This window comes from Triticum aestivum, chromosome 7D (assembly GCF_018294505.1).
Source record: "Triticum aestivum cultivar Chinese Spring chromosome 7D, IWGSC CS RefSeq v2.1, whole genome shotgun sequence".
Classification (NCBI taxonomy): domain Eukaryota; kingdom Viridiplantae; phylum Streptophyta; class Magnoliopsida; order Poales; family Poaceae; genus Triticum; species Triticum aestivum.
Genome location: NC_057814.1, coordinates 355,146,428 through 355,165,811, shown reverse-complemented (window position 1 = coordinate 355,165,811; position 19,384 = coordinate 355,146,428).

Sequence of the window (19,384 nt, the reverse complement as noted above, 5' to 3'; positions counted from 1 at the left end):
GGGGGGGTGCCCCTACCTTTCCGCCTCCTTGGGACTCCTCTGACCTAACCCTTGGCCCTATAGATTCACATATATTCCCAAACCACTAGAAGCATCCACGAAAACACTTTTCCACCGCCGCAACCCCCGTGAGATCCCATCTTGGGTCCTTTTCCGGCATCCTGCCGGAGGGGGATTCGATCATGGAGGGCATCTATATCAACTCTATTGCCATTCCGATGAAGCGTGAGTACTTTACCTCAAACCTACGGGTCCATAGCTAGTAGCTAGATGGCTTCTTCTCTCTCTTTGATTCTCAATACCTTGTTCTCCTTGATGTTCTTGGAGATCTATCAGATGTAATCTTCTTCTGCGGTGTGTTTGTCGAGATCCGATGAATTGTGGATTTATGATCAGCTTATCTATGAATATTATTTGAATCTTCTCTGAATTCTTTTATGCATGATTTGGTATCTTTGTAATTCTCTTCGAACTATCGGTTTAGTTTGGCCAACTAGATTGGTTTTTTCTTGCAATGGGGGAAGTGCTTAGCTTTGGGTTCAATCTTGCGGTGTCCTCACCCAGTGACAGTAGGGGTAGCGAGGCACGTATTGTATTGTTGCCATCGAGGATCAAAAGATGGTGTTTACATCATATTGCTTGAGTTTATTCCTCTACTTCCTGTCATCTTACTTAAAATGTTACTCTATTTTTCATGAACTTAATACTCCAGATGCACGCAGGAGTCGATCGATGTGTGGAGTAATAGTAGTAGATGTAGGCAGGAGTCGGTCTACTTGACACAGACGTGATGGCTATATTTCATAATCATTACCTTAGATATCATCATAACTTTGCGCTTTTCTATCAATTGCTCGACAGTAATTTGTTCACCCACCATATTATTTGCTATCTTGAGAGAAGCCTCTAGTGAAACCTATGGCCCCGGGGTCTATTTTCTATCATATAAGTTTCCGACCTACTATTTTGCATTCTTTTACTTTCCGATCTATAAACCAAAAATCCCAAAAATATTAATTTTATCTTTTGTTTAGTTTCATCTATCTCTATCAGATCTCACTTTTGCAAGTAACCGTGAAGGGATTGACAACCCCTTTATCGCGTTGGGTGCAAGTGTTTGATTATTTTGGTGATTTGTGCGTTGTATCTACTGGATTGATACCTTGGTTCTCTAACTGAGGGAAATACTTATCTCTACTTTGCTGCATCACCTTTCCTCTTCAAGGGAAAAACCAATGCAAGCTCAAGAAGTAGCAGACAGCCAACGCAGCGTGATCACCCTTACGTTTCTAATCTCATTCCCACCATCTGGAAAGATGCCAAGCACCCGCCGCGGCCTAGGTGCTTGTCACCTTTAAACCCGTCCAGTATCACCCACCCAATGTACTTCAAATATACTAGCAGGTCGCTGTTACATGTTATGCAGCTGGCAAAAACTACAAGGACGATGTGTCTTCTGGATCTAACAGCTTGGCCAACCAAGATCCTGGACTGGGGCATTGCTATGATCTTGTAAGTGCGTCTCTCTCTTGTATTGTTGTGTACCTGCTAGCATGCTTTGCTAGGATTTTCGACCGGTAATCCCTTTGAGCACACAATGATTTCCACTACTGGCAGCTAAATTAGAGATGTAGATGTCATACATGATACTCCTTCATTCCTAAATATAAGTCTTTCTAGATATTCCACTATAGACTACATACAGAGCAAAATGAGTAAATCTACACTCAAAATGCATCTATATACATCTGTATGTGGTCCATACTGGAATCTGTACAGAGACATATATTTAGGAACAGAGGTAGTACATTACACAAAATCGTAGGTGGCATGTAGGAATTCCAGTGCACTACATTAGGCTCCCTTAGAGTGCCTGCTAGTCCTGTACATAGAGTCATGGCTAGTTTATGCTACGCACACAATCCTTAATTGGTGGTTTAGATATGCGCAAGGGATATGCAGTGTATTATCATGTAGAGATATCTCAAATTAGCTGAGTCAACTTGCAGATGGGGTGCCGCAATGAAAAAGTACAAGATTTCTTAGTACAAGATGTATGTGGCAATTTCATGGAACATCGCAAAAAAGGAGAGGCAACGGTGAGCATATACAGTGTGCTATGGTAGGTCACTCCGGCCCAGTTCTTTTGCAGGATTCTCCCAGAATCTGCCCCTCTCTAGCTTCTCCTAGGATCTTTAACCCCCATTTGTTTTACAATCCTAACTAAGTAGACCCTAACTAGATAGGATTGTAAAACAAATGGGGCTCAAAGATTCTGGCAGAATCTGGGTAGGGGTCAGATTCTGGGGGAATCTGAGAAAAGAACTGGGCCTCCATTGCAATCATCGTGATAGGTTATTTGTATGTTAGTGTTGTTGGCCAAGTTTCTTAGGGACAGTTAGTTCGAGTTATCCTAAGAAAATAAGAACCTTTGAATATAACCTCCAGATAATAAGCCAACCAGTTCTTTTCATTGCCTGACTTGTCAGCTTATCTGTGGTATGATCAGTGAAAAGTCTAGATTGCATTATATGTTGTCATTTTGCTGCCCATATGAAAATTAATTTGACTTGCAAACATTACAAATTGAACCCAATGCAGTAATTAATATGATAGGAAAACAGACAATCAATATTTGTTCAAAATGCAAATACAAAGATACCATCTACTTGGCACAATCTAGTTTGGTCAATGTCTTCCATAGAGAGCCCATTTCCTAATTTAAATGAAGAACACATTGCCTAAATTTAAATGAAGAACCATTAGTTATCGAAATTCGATGGTCCAAGTGGCTGGTTATTATCATATAGCAGCACCACCTGGAAGCATCATATAGCAGTAGCAGCTCATAGCAACTCATCATACGGCAATAGCAGCTAGCAATTCATCATATACCAGCAGAAGGTCATAGCAATTCATCATATAGCAGCAGCAGGAGCAGCTCATTGCAATTCATCATATAGCAGTAGCAGGAGCAGCTTATACCAACTCATCCTATAGCAGTAGCAGCTCATAACAATTCGTCATATAGTAGCAGCAGGAGCAGCTCATAGCAATGCATCATATAGCAGCAGCAGCAGCTCATAGCAATTCATCGTATAGCGGATCAGAATGAAAATTTGGCAAAAAATGAGAGGAGATCCTCACCTTGTTGTATGAGCTCATCCTTCAACAACACCTCAAGGCCATGGCCTGGGAGGAGGGGAGGGGGAACGAGATGCCTTTTGCCGGAGTGGGGCATCGACTGTAGCTGTGCGGCGACCGCCGGAGTAGTGTGTTGGACGGACCATAGTGGAGCAGCTGCTGAAGGCCATGAGAATGAAGGGCAGCGCCAGAGGGAGGAGCAGCAGGGGAGATTTGGCCCTACCCGCCGGCCCTGTAGCCTAGCTGGACAGAGCATCGTCGAGGAGTAGGCCAGATGGGACCAGTGGCGACTGCTCGCTGGAGGAACCCTATCGCTGCAGGCAGGGGATCGAGGTAGAGGGAAAGGGGAGAGGAGATGCAAGTGGGCAGGGCGATGAACGCTTGCGTGTTTGTTTTTACTTGAGGGTCAGGTGTGACGCGGGCGTGAGTAGTGGCATTTTTAGTGTAATATAGGCAGACAATAGAGTCATTTCGCTATTCCCCTTCCCTTCAATTTTTAGTGAGCTTCTACCCGAAGCACCCCCTCCCCCCAAAGCGAAATAAGTTAAGCCCAAGCCCATAACTCAAAAATGACTTCTTCACATCGTTTATGGCTTATTTTGACAATAAGCGCTGAAAAGGCGGAATAGAACTGGCCCTTAACCTGCAATTCAATTGTGCGTACAATGATGAATGACTCCTACCTGCTATAGTGTACATTTAGGCATCATACATGGCATAACCTAAGACATGTGCCTTTCATTATAGAATCTGAAATATGCCATGTTTATGTTAGTTCATACATTGCACATGATGTTTAAATGCCCCTTAAATCTGGTCAGTCAAGTGATGGTCTTTAACCCTCCTTCTATGCTTCTTTTCTTGATATGTAATTCAGTGTTGTGCATGATTTGCTCACACATCTGCTCAATTGCTTGTTTGTATCAGCCAACCATACTAGGACTGTTTTATTTGATTACTTGCTATTCTTGACCTAACAGAGCTTGTCAACGATTTAAACACTAAGGGCTGCTGTAGTGGGGGCTTGTATAACTCATAGGTGACATAAAGGTTTGGCTGTACACTAAAGTAGGCTCTCCAAGAGTACCTGGAGATCCAGTTCAAAGGTATGCCTAGTTTTTACACAACGCACACATAGTAAATGATCATTTCATTGTGTGCAAGAGATGTGGCATGTTTCATTATATGGTGTTGTTTTGTTATAAACTCATCCTTTGGTGTGGTTCACAGACTGGAAAGTATGCATATTTATCTTCCAAGGAGACCATTAACTAGTTTGTGTCGCCTTGCAGACGGGGTGCAATGAAGATAAGATTGAGGATTTCCATGTACAAGATGTTAGGAAGGAGCCTTGCAAGAGAAGGAGGAGTAGCGTTGAGCCTGTTCAACCAGTTATGGTAAGTCACTGTATTACAATTACCAGGACATCATATTTGTCTGACATTGTGCTTGCGTAGGGTTCTTCACCTGTAACCCAGTCATTGGGCCATTGATTAAAACTCCCTCCGCTCATTACTATATGATGTTCTAACTTTTTTGTGATTCAGATGTATGTAAACAGATTTTAATGTGTCTGTTCACTCATTATGGATGTAGTCTATTTTTAAGTATCTAAAACATCTTATAGTAGTGAATAGTATGAAACTGCTTCCTGCTATGGTAGAGTTGTCGATGTCATAACCAAACGCATATTCACATCATTAGCCTCCCTATCATTACTAGGATTTTGATTACATACTAGTCGAGATACTTCATGGGGGGGAACAATATTACATCACTTGTTCCTTTATGTAGTAAATGTAGCTAGGCCATGGATGTTATTGAGGCATGCATGTATGCCTGCTGGCAACTAAACAGTTCAATTGCTTGTTTGTTTCAGGCATAGTTAAATTGCTCTTTTCAATTGCTTTATTTATCCTCAGTTAATGAGATGCCCAAACAATCATGTCTGATGTTTGGTACTCCATTAAATTACTTGTAGTTGCGTGTATAACTATTAGTTGACATAATTAAAGGCCTTACCATTTAAATGGTCAGGCGAAGTGTGCCTGAAGCTTTGAAGTCTATTAACCAACTATTACTGCATCAGGCTCACAATCTAGTTTATATGAGGCTAAGATTGCATAGTTTTGCTTGCTGTAGTATATTCGTATGAAGCCCTCTGTTGTTCATTATGCTCCCTAAGACTTTAATTGAGCTACAGAATGGCCAACTGCTTGCTTACTTATATGCAAGATATATATAATTGTCTGTAGCTGCGTGTGGTCTAAATTTGTAACCTGTCTATTTTGGATTTGGCCCCAACATCATGCTCCTCTGGTGAGCTAAGAGAGATTTCTGTATGCGGCCTGCACAGACTACCATTTTTATAATTTTTAACATATCACCTACTTATGCTTCATGACGTGTAACATTATTCTTAGTCCTGTTTTGCCATGTACAAACTAGTCGGTGTTGCTTGCTTCACTGTTGTAACTATATTTTTGCCCTAGTCATGTGTACTTACAGAAACATTTCAGGATGAAGTGACATCAACACAAAGATCTGAGAGAAGTGCAGCATATCCATTACCAAATGATTATGGATAGGAATTGGAATGTGCTGATGTTCTCGAGCATCAACTAGAGGTGGCAAGACAACGTGTACATGACTCACAACATGCAATCAACATGTTGATACTGCAGTTGCAGGTATTAGATGCAGGAGTCAAAAAATGAAACAAGACACTGAGGTAACCACAAAGGAATCAGAGGTTTTACAGACTGAAATTTGTCCTATCTGAATCCGGCCAATCCTATTTTCTGAAGAGATTATAGTTCAAATGGTAAGTTATGATGATGCGTGTCCATGATGTATGAGCTTTATTTGCCCAGTGTATGTAATTTGTTGTTTGTGTACGCTTTATTATCACTGGTGCCAAACTGTAATGCCCAGTGGCTATAATCTACTGTAATTTCTTTATTGTATAGTGTAGGATTATTCTTCGTTCCTATGCCTTTGTCTCTTTATTGTATAGTGTAGGTTTTTTAGAGGCGATAGTATAGAGTAGGATAATTCTTTGTATATGCTATATCGTTGAAACAGGGGCCAACACGCCCAAAACATTACCTGTACGCCATCCGAACGAACAAACATGTTCAAAGCGGGCCTTAATTGGGCAGGTCAACTTAATATTTAGTGCTTCCCAAACGATGTGGCCCACCGTAACAATGGCTCTTAGCAGGCCGTTAACAGGGCGAAAGCTTGATAGGGCCGTATAAATGGAAATGACACGCGGGACTCTAGCAGGCCGAAATAATTGTTAATTTTGTCTCGGCGCTTTTACATGACGGGCCAGTAAGAGGCCAAAAGTGTTTTGGCCCAGAAGAGGCCCAATTTACAAAATAGGCGTTTAACAGGCCGAAAGTCACGTCGGGCTGAAAGTGTGCCCTGCGGAAAGTGGGCAGCTAATGGATCCAAAATCAGGTGGCACCGTCAAAGGCCCAACTATTGTTCGGGCCATTAACAGGCAAAAAGAGAAAATGGGCTAGGAATTGGCCCATTTATAGAATGGGCCAAGGAAAGGCCGAAAGTCTCAACGGGCTAGAAGTTGGCCCAACTACAGAATGGGCCGAGAAAAGGCCGAAAGACGTATGGGCGGCATATTGGTCCATATCTATAATGGGCTGCTAATAGGCCGAAAGAAGGTCTGGCCATAATTGGCCCAAAGATGTAGCGGGCCATTAACAGGCTGGAACTGACCATGGGCTGGAAATTGTTGAATCTAGAATGGGCCTTTTGTGGGCCGATTCTGTGTAATGTGTATGGGTCGTGCTTGTGAATGTGCCTAAATCAAGTAGGCCGCTAATGGGCCGGCCCGATTATTTTGACAGGCCGGCCTTTTAACCTAAACGGGCCACTGTTCGGCCGAGCCATGTGTCGACGTGCCATGGGCGCGTCTCGTCCACTCGCTGGATGAACACAGAGTTGACACGTGGATACTATGGCGAATCAGAATTTTACACGTGGAAAATCCCCATTGGTCGGGGCGGTTAACGGGCTATCGGATCCAAACCGGAACCCGATAGGTTAACGGCGACCCGTTACGGTGGATGCCACATGTCGGTTACCGTTGGTGAAAGCACTTCCATGACTCGCCATTTATCGTCGTGGAAGTGGACACTTTCGTGATGATAATTTTGGTATTGTCATGGAACACTTCTACGACAGCACAGGTATGGCTATCTTGATTCTGTCATAAAATCGTCATGGATGTACATGCATGACAGAAAACGTGACCTACTGTGACAAAGACGTATCATCATGGAAGTGGTTTTTTTGTAGTGCCTCCTGGCCTAGCTCTTCCTCCTATATATTCACATATATTCCAGAAACACCAGAAGCTTCCACAAAAACACTTTTCCACCGCCGCAACCTTCTGTTCCCGTGAGATCCCCTCTTGGGGCTTTTTCCGTCATCCTGCCGGAAGGGGATTCAATCACGAAGGGCATCTACAACAACTCTATTGCCCTTCCGATGAAGCGTGAGTAGTTTACCTCAGACCTACGAGTCCATAGCTAGTGGCTAGATGGCTTCTTCTCTCTCTTTCATTCTCATTACCATGTTCTCCTTGATGTTCTTGGAGATATATCCGATATAATCTTCGTTTGCGGTGTGTTTGTCGAGATCCGATGAATTGTGGATTTATGATCAGCTTATCTATGAATATTATTTGAATCTTCTCTAAATTCTTATATGCATGATTTTATATCTTTGTATTTCACTTTGAATTATCGGTTTGGTTTGGCCAACTAGATTGGTTTTTCTTGCAATGGGAGAGGTGCTTAGCTTTGGGTCAATCTTGCGTGATTTCACCCAGTGACAAAGTAGGGGTAGCGAGACACGTATTGAATTGTTGCCATCGAGGATAAAAAGATGGGGTTTACATCATATTGCATGTGTTTATTCCTCTACATCATGTCATCTTACTTAAGGCGTTACTCCGTTCTTTATGAACTTAATACTCTAGATGCATGCTGGATAGCGGTCGATGTGTGCAGTAATAGTAGTAGATGCATGTAGGAGTCGGTCTACTTGACACGGACATGATTCCTATATTGCATAATCATTGCCTTGGAAATCGTCATAACTTTGCGCTTTTCTATCAATTGCTCGACAGTAATTTGTTCACCCACCATATTATTTGCCTTCAAGAGAGAAGCCTCTAGTGAAACCTATGGCCCCCGGGTCTATTTTCTATCATATTTGTTTCCAATCTACTATTTTGAAATCTTTTATTTTCAGATCTATAAACCAAAAAACCCAAAAATATTTTATATTTTATTTATTTTCTCTATCAGATCTTGCCTTTGCAACTGATCGTGAAGGGTGACAACCCCTTTATCGCGTTGGGTGCAAGTGTTTGATTGTTTGTGCAGGTATTGGTGATTTGCGCGTTCTTATCCTACTGGATTGATACCTTGGTTCTTATCTGAGGGAAATACTAATCTCTACTATGTTACATCACCCTTTCCTCTTCAAGGGAAAACCAACGCAAGCTCATGATTAGTCTCCTGTCAACTTGCCAATTTTTGGTAACATTGCCGAGGAGATCTACATCAAGCCTACCAAGTACCCATCATAAAAATATCATCTCTTGCATTACATTATTCGCCATTTGCCTCTTGTTTTCCTCTCCCCCACTTCTAAAATGATTTTCGAAAAGATTTGCCATTTTATTCGCCCTTCTTCCGTTCGTCTTTTCGTTTGCTTTTTGTTTGCTCACGTGTTAGATCGCTTGTCTTGCTTTCATGGCTAGCCCTTCCATCATTGTTAGCACTCCCGATAATGAGGTCCTTAATTTTAAGCAAAGGGAGGGAGAAAATTTAAAGGATGCTTGCTATAGAATTTGCAATGCTCAGAATAGATCTACTCGAAAGCAATCTACTACCGTTCTCCTACGCAATTTTTATGTGGGCATTACTCCTTGGAATAGATATGTTCTAGATACCATTACCAGGGGAGATTTTTTGGGGAGCCATACTTTTGATTCTTATAATGCTATGATAGATTTGTTAGGCCCACCACCTCTTATGATCAATGGAACTATTTTAACCTTGGAACATGTGCTGCAAAGGCTTGATATTATTGAGAATAAAATTGCTACTGTAGAGTTGATTGAAAATTTGGATAAAAAGATTCATAATCAGATTACTTAATATGGATCTAAGGTAGGAGTTACTTTAAACAATCTTAGGGAAAAGGAACACATAGTTAATGAAAAGATAGATCAAGATTCTACTACAATTGGGAAACTAGAAGATATTATTACCAACTTGGGTTTCGCCTTCTCCTCCGTTAAAATGACTCAAGATTTTCCTCCTACTAAGGCTACAAAGTTTCTTTATGTTCCTAAGAATAAGGGTGAATCTTCTAGTAAAGGTAACGAAGATCTCAAAACAATAAGTGTTCACTCTAACCTTTTCGATATTATTAAGGAACCAATTGCCACGAGGGAATTTATTGATTTCTTGCCTAGGAGTTTGATCATTGATAAAACCAAAGAATATCCTAAGGGTTATAAGTGTGCAATCGAGGAATTGCATACCAAAGATGACAATGCAAACATAACAGCAATCTGCCAAAACAGTACAGTCTGTAAAGAATGCAATATTCATCATACTTCCCTAACTCCAAAAATTCTGAAAAAAAAACCAAACTTAAAAAATATATCAGAGCTTATTTCGCAAAAACTTTCAGCATTTTATCACATTCTGAATTTTCTAGGGAATTTTTGCAACAGCAGTAAACTTTCTGTTTCCAAACAGCAACATGTAGACTTGTAAAATAAGCATAGTAATGGCTATCAATGCCACTTTTATTGAAATAAAATATGCAAAAAATTATTCTAAATAATATCAAGCAAATCCTAACAAAATAAATTGACGCTCCAAGCAAAACACATATCATGTGATGAATGAAAACATAGCTCCAAGTGAGGTTACCGATAATGTTGGAGACGAAAGAGGGGATGCCTTCCGGGGCATCCCCAAGCTTAGTTGCTTGGATCTTCCTTGAATATTACCTTGGGGTGCCTTGGGCATCCCCAATCTTAGGGTCTTGTCAATCATATTCTCGTCATATGGATATGTCGCCCAAAACTTAAGAACTTCAATCACACAAAACTTAACGGAACTTCGTGAGATGGGTTAGTATGATAAAGACAAACCATTCACTTTGGTACTGTCAAAGACAAGATTCATAATTGTTCTCACACAATGCCTACTGCAACTCATCATTTCCACAATTTATATTGAGCAATATAAGCCATAGAAACTAAAAAACAAGCAAACTATGCAATGAAAACAGAACCTGTCAAAAACAAAACAGTACGTAAAGATCTGAATATTAGTCATACTTCTGCAACTCCAAAATTTCTGAAAAGTAGGACAACGTATAAAATTTGTATATTAATCTTATGAAAAAAGAATCAACTCAAAAACACTCTTCTGTTAAAAATTAGAATTATTTTCGTGAGCACAAAAGTTTCTGTTTTTCAGCAAGATCAAAACAACTATCACCCAACATGATCCCAAAGGCTTTACTTGGCACTTTATTGAAATAAAATCAATAAAAAATTATCAATACAATATCATAATCAATGGTAGGTAAAAGTGTCGGGTTTTCTCCCAAAAAGCACTTTTCTTTAATGCCTTTTAAGCTAGGCATGATGATTTCAATGATGCTCGCATAAAAGATAAGAAGTGAAACACAAAGATAGCATCATGAAGCTTATGACTAGCACATTTAAGTCTAACCCACTTCCTATGCATAGGGATTTTGTGAGCAAATAATTCATGGGAACAAGAATCATCTAGCATAGGAAGGCAAAACAAACATAACTTCAAGATTTTCAACACATAGAGAGGAAACTTGATATTATTGCAATTCCTACAAGCATATGTTCCTCCCTCATAATAATTTTCAGTAGCATCATGAATGAATTCAACAATATAGCTATCGCATAAAGCATTTTTTTCATGACACATAAGCATAGAAAACTTATTACTCTCCACATAAGCAAATTTCTTCTCATCAATAGTAGTGGGAGCAAACTCAAAAAAATAACTATCATGGGAGTGAAAATTAAAATCACGATGACAAGTTTCATGGTTATCATTATTCAATATAGCATACATGTCATCACCATAATCATCATAGATAGCAACTTTGTTCTCATAATAATCAATTGAAACCTCTTCCGAAATAGTGGATTCGTCACTAAATAAAGTCATGACCTCTCCAAATCCACTTTCATAATTATTACAACAAGACTCAACACCCTCCAAAATAGTGGGATCATTAGTACCTAGAGTTGACACTCTTCCAAACCCACTTTCATCAAAATAATCATCATAAATAGGAGGCATGCTTTCATCATAATAAATTTTCTCATCAAAACTTGGGGGAGTAAAAATATCATCTTCATCAAATATAGCATCCCCAAGCTTGTAGTTTTGCATATCATTAGCATCATGGATATTGAAAGAATTCATACTAACAACATTGCAATCATGCTCATCATTTAAATATTTTGTGCCGAACATTTTATTGACTTCTTCTTCTAACAATTGAGCATAATTTTTTGAACCATCATTTTCAAGAAAGATATTATAAAGATGATCAATATTATGATGCAACCTCAATTCCATTTTTTAGTTTTCTTTTATAAACCAAACTAGTGATAAAAAAGAAACTAAAAGATTCGATTGCAAGATCAAAAGATATACCTTCATGCACTCACCTCCCCGACAACGGCGCCAGAAAAGAGCTTGATGTCTACTATGCAACTTTATTCTTGTAGACACGCGTTGGGCCTCCAAGCGTAGAGTTTTGTAGGACAGTAGCAATTTTCCCTCAAGTGGATGACCTAAGGTTTATCAATCCGTGGGAGGTGTAGGATGAAGATAGTCTCTCTCAAACGACCATGCAACTAAATACAAGAAATCTCTTGTGTCCCCAACACACCTAATACAATGGCAAATTGTATAGGTGCACTAGTTCGGCGCAGAGATGGTGATAAAAGTGTAATATGGATGGTAGAAATATATTTTTATAATCTGAATGAGTAAAAACAGCAAGGTAGCAAATAGTAAACGGGCACAAAAATGGTATTGCAATGCTTGAAAATGAGGCCTAGGGTTCATACTTTCACTAGTGCAATCTCTCAACAATGCTAATATAATTGGATCATATAACCATCCCTCAAAGTGCGATGAAGAATCACTCCAAAGTTCCTATCTAGCGGAGAACATAAGAATAAATTGTTTGTAGGGTACAAAACCACCTCAAAGCTATTCTTTCCATTCGATCTATTCAAGAGTTCGTACTATTCGATCTATCCTAGAGTTCGTACTAAAATAACGCCAAAGCTTCAAACAGTGCCCCAAGATTTCTACCGGAGAAACAAAGACAAGAACGTGCATGAACCCCTATGCATAGATTACCCCAATGTCACCTCGGGAATCCGCGAGTTGAGTGCCAAAACATATATCAAGTGAATCAATACGATACCCCATTGTCACCACGAGTATTCAATTGCAAGACATATATCAAGTGCTCTCCAATCCATAAAAGTATTCAATCCGATAACAATGAAATCTCAAAGGGAAAAAATCAATTCATCACAACAAGATAGAGAGGGGAAAACACCATATGATCCGACTATATTAACAAATCCCATGATACATGAATATCGTGACTTCTCAAGAACAAGAGAGAGAGATTAAACACATAGCTACTTGTACACACCCTCAGCCCCGAGGATGGACTACTCCCTCCTCATCGTGGTGGCTGCCGGGATGATGAAGATGGCCACCGGAGATGATTTCCCCCTCCGGCAGGGTGCCGGAAATGGTCTGGATTGGTTTTTGGTGGCTACAAAGCCTTGCGGCGGCGGAACTTCTGATCTAGGTTAACCCCGAGGGTTTTTGGAATTTTGGGGAATTTATAGGGTAAAGAGGGGGTGCGGGAGGCCACCGAGGTGGGCACAACCCACCTGGGCGCGCCTGGGCCCCAGGCGCGCCCTGGTGGGTTGTGCCCCCTCGGGGCACCCCCAGGTGCTACTCTGGCCCATCCTGAGTGCTCTGGTTCATAAAAAATCTCCAAAAAGTTTCACGGTGTTTGGACTCCGTTTGATATTGATTTCCTGCGATGTAAAAAACAAGCAAAAAACAACAACTGGCAATGGGCACTGGGTCAATAGGTTAGTCCCAAAAAATGATATAAAGTTGCTATAAAATGATTGTAAAACATCCAAGAATGATAATATAATGGCATGAATACTTCATAAATTATAGATTCGTTGGAGATGTATCAATACCGCATATAGAAATGTATGGTGGACTCATATGGAACAACTTTGGGGTTAATGGAGGTGGATGCACCAGCAGTATACCCGCTTAGTACAAGTGAAGGCTAGAAAAAGACTGGGAAGCGACCAACTAGAGAGCGACAACAGTCATAAACATGCATTGAGATTAACCAGCATTGAGTGCAAGCATGATTAGGATATAAATCACCATGAACATAAATATCGTGGAGGCTATGTTGATTTTGTTTCAACTACATGCGTGAACATGTGCCAAGTCAAGCCACTCGAATCATTCAAAGGAGGATACTATCCTATCATACTACATCACAACCATTTTAATTTCCATGTTGGCACACAAGGTAAACCATTATAAACTCCTAGCTGATTAAGCATGGCATGAGTAACTATAATTGTTGGCGTAAACGACACCTACGGGATCACGTGGATCTCTACTACGGTTTGGCAGGGAAGAGGGGTGGTGAAAAGAGCAGATCTAATGATCAACACGACGGATTTTTACCCAGGTTCGGGCCACAGAGAAGTGTAAAACCCTAGTCCTGCTTGAGTGTATATTATGTGTTCCTGAGCTTCACTAGTTGCTATGCATGCAGGCTGGGCCGAGAGGTTCAAAGGTCTGAATCCCTCCTCCAGTATGCCTTGGGCCTCCTTTTATATGTCCAAGGTTTTGCCACAGTGGCACACAGGAGGTGTAAAGTAGCTATGGTGTCTATATTTATCTTTGGCGTCTTAGGACAAACACATTAAATGCGTTGGTTACGTGCCCTTCAGCTTTATCGGGGATGGGAGTAGAACCCGTCCCGTCCGTCGCCGACCCACTCCATATTGACACGTGTCCATCCCGACGAGGCATGTAGCGCCAAGTTGGCTGGCCAGCTGCTGCGCTGGAGAGGTGGCAGGATCTTCACGAAGATCTGCATGCCACCACGCAGGCGCTTGCTAGGCTGGAAGGCCGGCCACTATGCTGGAGTGGTGACGGGGTGGCGGAGTCTTGTCGCGGTCTTGTTGATGTCCCCGCCAAGGATCTTGTCGGGGCCTCGCAGACGTCCTTGACAAGAATCTTGCTAGGAGCTTCATCTTCTGGCCTCCACAAGATCTGCACGCCTCTACGCGCGCGCCCCTGGGTCTAGGTCTTAACGTTGTCGATGGTGTCAGAGATCTCAACCTCAAGGGTGGTGCTCTTATTAGTGCTCTGTAAGTCATCCCGGTAAGGATCTTGCCGGGGTCTCACAATCCGTCCCGGCAAGGATCTTGCCGGGGGTCCGGTTCGTCCTCTGTTCGTTGGTCTCTGGCTTGGCCGCTTCTCTAGTGATCTTGTTCCCAGCAACCCCCGTCAAGCCGTGCCAGGGGTGCGGCCGCAACTGTATGTGCACAAGTAAGGGGTACCAAAAGGGCCCAAACTTTAGTACACCAACAGGAGCCCCGGGGCCTGGGCCATACACGGGTATGAGGCGTCGTTGCGCTAGGCCCAAACAGTGCACGGGTACGCATGGCAGACGATAACTGTTGTAATCTTCTCGTTTGCTGCGCTTCCCCACGATATGTATTGAGTGCGCGGCGTGGGGGTCGTGCGTGGAACGGTTGCAGCACGCCTGTGCCTGCGCCAATGCCTTCACATTGAACAGTAAAGAGGCAGCCCCGCGCCTTCCCCATAAAAAGAGGAATCTGCAGGGGCGTTGCTCATTTACCCCTTTCGCCCATTCCAATCTAGGAAACCGCTGTCTCCTTCTTCTTCCTTGAGCCCAATCTAGAGCTTTCCCCTCCGCCCATTGCCGCCGCGCCATCACCACTTTCGGTCCCCCACCCTCCGTCGGCTGCTATGGCGCCCAAAAACAAGGGCAAGGGGGGAAGAGGTGCCGGAGGGCGAACTGGTGAAGATGCGGAGGGAGCATGTCGTCTTCGCCCCTGGGCTCGACGCGCGCGCGCTCAAGGATCGGTACCAGTTCATGTGGGGGAGGGAGACGACGGGGCATCCTGCCACCCGTGTCATCCCTGGTCCCAATGCCGTGCCAGGTCCAGATAAATTCCCCTTCTTCGTCTTTTATCTCTACTGCGGGCTCTGCCCCCCATTTTCGGATTTCTTCAGCGATATCATGTATACCTCCAGTTTCCATCTTTTGGATTTCACGCCGAACGTCGTGGCATGTATGGCTATCTTTGCCCACCTTTGTGAGAATTTCGCCGGGGTGGTCCCCAACACAGCGCTCTTCCGCCACTATTTCATCCCCCGCATCCAGCCAGGAGGGGCGTTGTCCGGCTGTGTCACCTGGATCCCTAGGGGTTGGAGCAAGGAGACGTATCCAAATGGGACCCGGAAGGAGAAGTGGGACGAATGGCGTCACAGGTGGTGCTGGATTGTGGAGAAGGAGCCGCATCCATTTGCACCCCCCGGCAAGCGCAAGTGGTCCGTCGCGGCAACTGGGGCGACCTCGACCCTCAGGACAAGATGCTCACAGTTGCCACTACCAGAATCCACCGCCTCAAGACCGTCGGGCTCACTCTGGAGATGATTGGGGCCGATTTCCTCCGCCGCCGTATCGCCCCCTGCATAACAAAGGGAGGCCGGCTTGGGATTTCCAGAATGCGGCAAATATTATGAGGTTGCACCCCGGCTTGAATCACAACTTTATAGTGATGTAGCATGGGTCCCTCTGCTCAAAGCTGTTCCAACTTAAGGTCGACAAGACCGGCAAGGCCGAAAAAGCCGGCAAGGCTAAGAAGGCCGACAAGCCATTCAAGTTGCCGGCGGCCGTGGTCCCCCTGTGCAACAACTCCGCTCGGTCCTCCATCATCGCCATGATGCTGTAGTTCAACGCTCACGGCCTTGGCCAGGGCTGGGTCGAGCTAGATCAGGTGCGGGTGCAAGAGTTCTTCGACAGCTTGTCGGAGCGGCCTGTCGGCGAGGAAACACAACTTGTCTGCGACACCACCAATGAAGAGGTGGCGTACATCGCCAGCACGGCGGAAGAGGCGGCTCTTGCCGCGGCGGCCGGCAACATCGGCTTCCAGGAAGGCAAGGCCGGGGTTGAAGAAGACTTTTCTGAGTAGGCGGAGCCCACCGGGGAGCACAGCGGTGCCACCACCCGGGGCCCTTCTGCCGAGGAGGCGGCTGAAGAGGCGGCCGACGATACGGACGAAGATGAGCTGCCTGAGGAGCCCCCAGTCCAGGGGAGGAGGAAGCGCGTCCTCCGGTGGTTTGGCTCCAGCGAGCCAGTGCGGCGAGCCTCCTCGCACGAAGAGGTCCCCGTCTAGAGGGCGACCGGCAAGGCCGTACAGCGGCAAGAGGCCCAGGCGCAACCCGTGCGCCATACGAGGTGCACGGTCGTGGCAGCAAAGGAAGCAGAAGTCGCCGCCTCCGCCACGGCCAAGCGGCCCAGGCCTCCATCTCCACCCCTCCACACGGACACCATACCAGAGGCCGACTACCACCTCTCTTCCATGAGCCCGAACAGGAGGAGGCCAGAGGAAGAGGAAGAAGAAGGGGATGAGTAAGGGCTCCACCACCTTCTCCATTTCCTGAATTCTTGTTTTGGTTATTTCGCATGACTTGACCTTGTCTTGGCTTGCCTCTATAGGGACACGGAGACATTGGCACAGAGAATGGCGAAGAGGGCCAAGACCTCGACGGGCGACAAGCCCGCGGCAAGCACCTCAAGCGCGCCGGAGGTGATCACGATCAGCCCGGGCCCCAGTCCACGAGGTAGCCCCCGACTCAGCCCCCAGCGTGAGTCCATTACCCACTTTCCGTTGGCGAGCGCTGGGGTGTGTTTCTTCACCGTTAATCTTGTCGGGTTTGCAGGGGAAGAGCGGCAATAGGAGGGGCCGTCAAGGGCCGCCCCCTACACGCCTCCTCCATCGACCACCACACCACCCAGGGAGGGGTCCCCGGCAAGGGCTTCCACTGACGAGCCCACACCGCCAAGGGAGAGATCCCCGGCGAGGACCCCCCCTCGACGAGCCCACGCTTGTGGAGGGAGAGCCGGCAAGCACAAGTGCCGGCGGCTCCATCCCGGCAACGAGTGTGGTCGGGGAGGGAACCACTCCTCCCCAACTCGTCGTAGGTAAGCCGCCCTGCTCCTGATCTTGACCGTAATTTCTTTTTTCTTCGAATTCCGATCATGGTTTCATCTTTTTCTCCTCCTTGGGTTTCAGACCTCTCCTCGGTGGGTCAGATGGATATCAATGCCACCATCAAGGAGGCCGCCAAGGATGCCGCCGCTGATGCCGACAAGGTTGCCGCCGACAAGGCCGCCAAGGAGGCACATGAAGAGGCCGCCAAGGGATCTTCCGGGGAGGCCAACGAGGAGACTGGCGACCGCACTGACGGCATCCCTGCCTCAGGAGCGCCTGGAGTTACATCGGTCCCAGAGTCCTCGACTGCCGGGGAAACAGTGGTTGACGACCAACCGTCCACCTCCGAAGCCCCCACCTGGAGCAGATACCTAAAGATCAGCGAGGATTGTTTGTCAGCATCCCGGGGTCGGCAAGCACCGGAGCGCCTGCTGAGGGGGAGGTTTTTGACAAAGAGGTCATCGCTGCCACCGGGCTCCAGGTCATTGACGAGCCAGGGGCCAGCAGCGGCAGTTCCAAGGAGGACCAGCTCCTCCAAGCCATGAGTAGCAACTTCCAAAAGCTTCAGGCACTTCACGGGTCATGCAAGGAGAAGCTGGACTCCAGGACGGCGGTCGTTGACGCGGCGGAGGCGGGCTTCCAAGAACACGTCGAGCAGATGTAGGCCTGGTTTACGGAGGCCCGGTAGGATCTGAAGACCAGCCAGGAGCAGCTCAATTGGCGCTGGAATGAGCTCCACTTGTGGCAATCAGACATTAAGAAGGCCTAGGAGGCGGCCGCTGCACAAACCGCCAAGGAGGACGGTGAGCTGAGGGAGCGCAATGTCCTGCTCGATGCCCAGGAAGAGGACCTTGCCGCTCGCGAGAAGGCACTTGCCACCATGCTGCGCGGCAAGGATGAAGAAATCGAGAAGCTTGTCGCGTAGCGGACCCAGGAACTGGAGCAGAAACACAAGGATGCACTCGCCGCTCTGGTCCTGGATCATGCCGACAAGCTAAAGGAGGCCGTCGATGCCGCTGAAGCCGCAGAGGCCACCAAGAACAAGCTGGCCGGCAAGGTGGAGAAGCTGGGGGCGGAGCTGGAGAAGCATAGCAAGGAGGTCGCGACGCTCAAGAGTGACAGGGACAAAACTGACGACACCTTGGCAGGCTTGCAGTTCACCATATCTGATAAGAACAAGCTGCTCTCCGAAACCAATGACTCCATTGCCGATCTGAAGCTGAAGTTCACCACCCTGGAGGAGACCCTTGCGAGCAGCAGGGCCCGCGAGAAGACCCTGACCAAGAACCTCAAGGATGGGAAGCTACTGCTCGAGAGTGCTGCTGCCGAGCACAACGACTTCGTGAGCGGCGTGGGGATCTGTACCGCGCGCCTCGTCGACGTCTCGGAGAGGCTCACCACGCAGCTATCCACCATGGGTCTGCAGAGCATCAGGTTCTCTCATGACGACATGATAACTGAGAGCGCTAGGGTGACCATGTTCTTCGAGGACGTCCTTGACGCCTTGAAGCTACTCCACGACCGCCGAGCGACCCACCAGGCCAACGAGTCCTGGAAGCTTTGCCGAGGCGCCCTCCTCAAGGTGCTCACCAAGGTGGCTGTAGCGACCAGACCTCAAATGGCCTGTGCTGCTGTGCACCAGTGTCATCCCTGGATCAGTAATGCTGACACGCACAGTACAAATGGAGGATTTATAACAGAGTAGCAATCACACACTTATTACATCGAATATCTCCAAAGAGATTAAGTATGAATAACATGGCTTAAGGCCATCTAATAACGATAACAGCGGAAGACTTG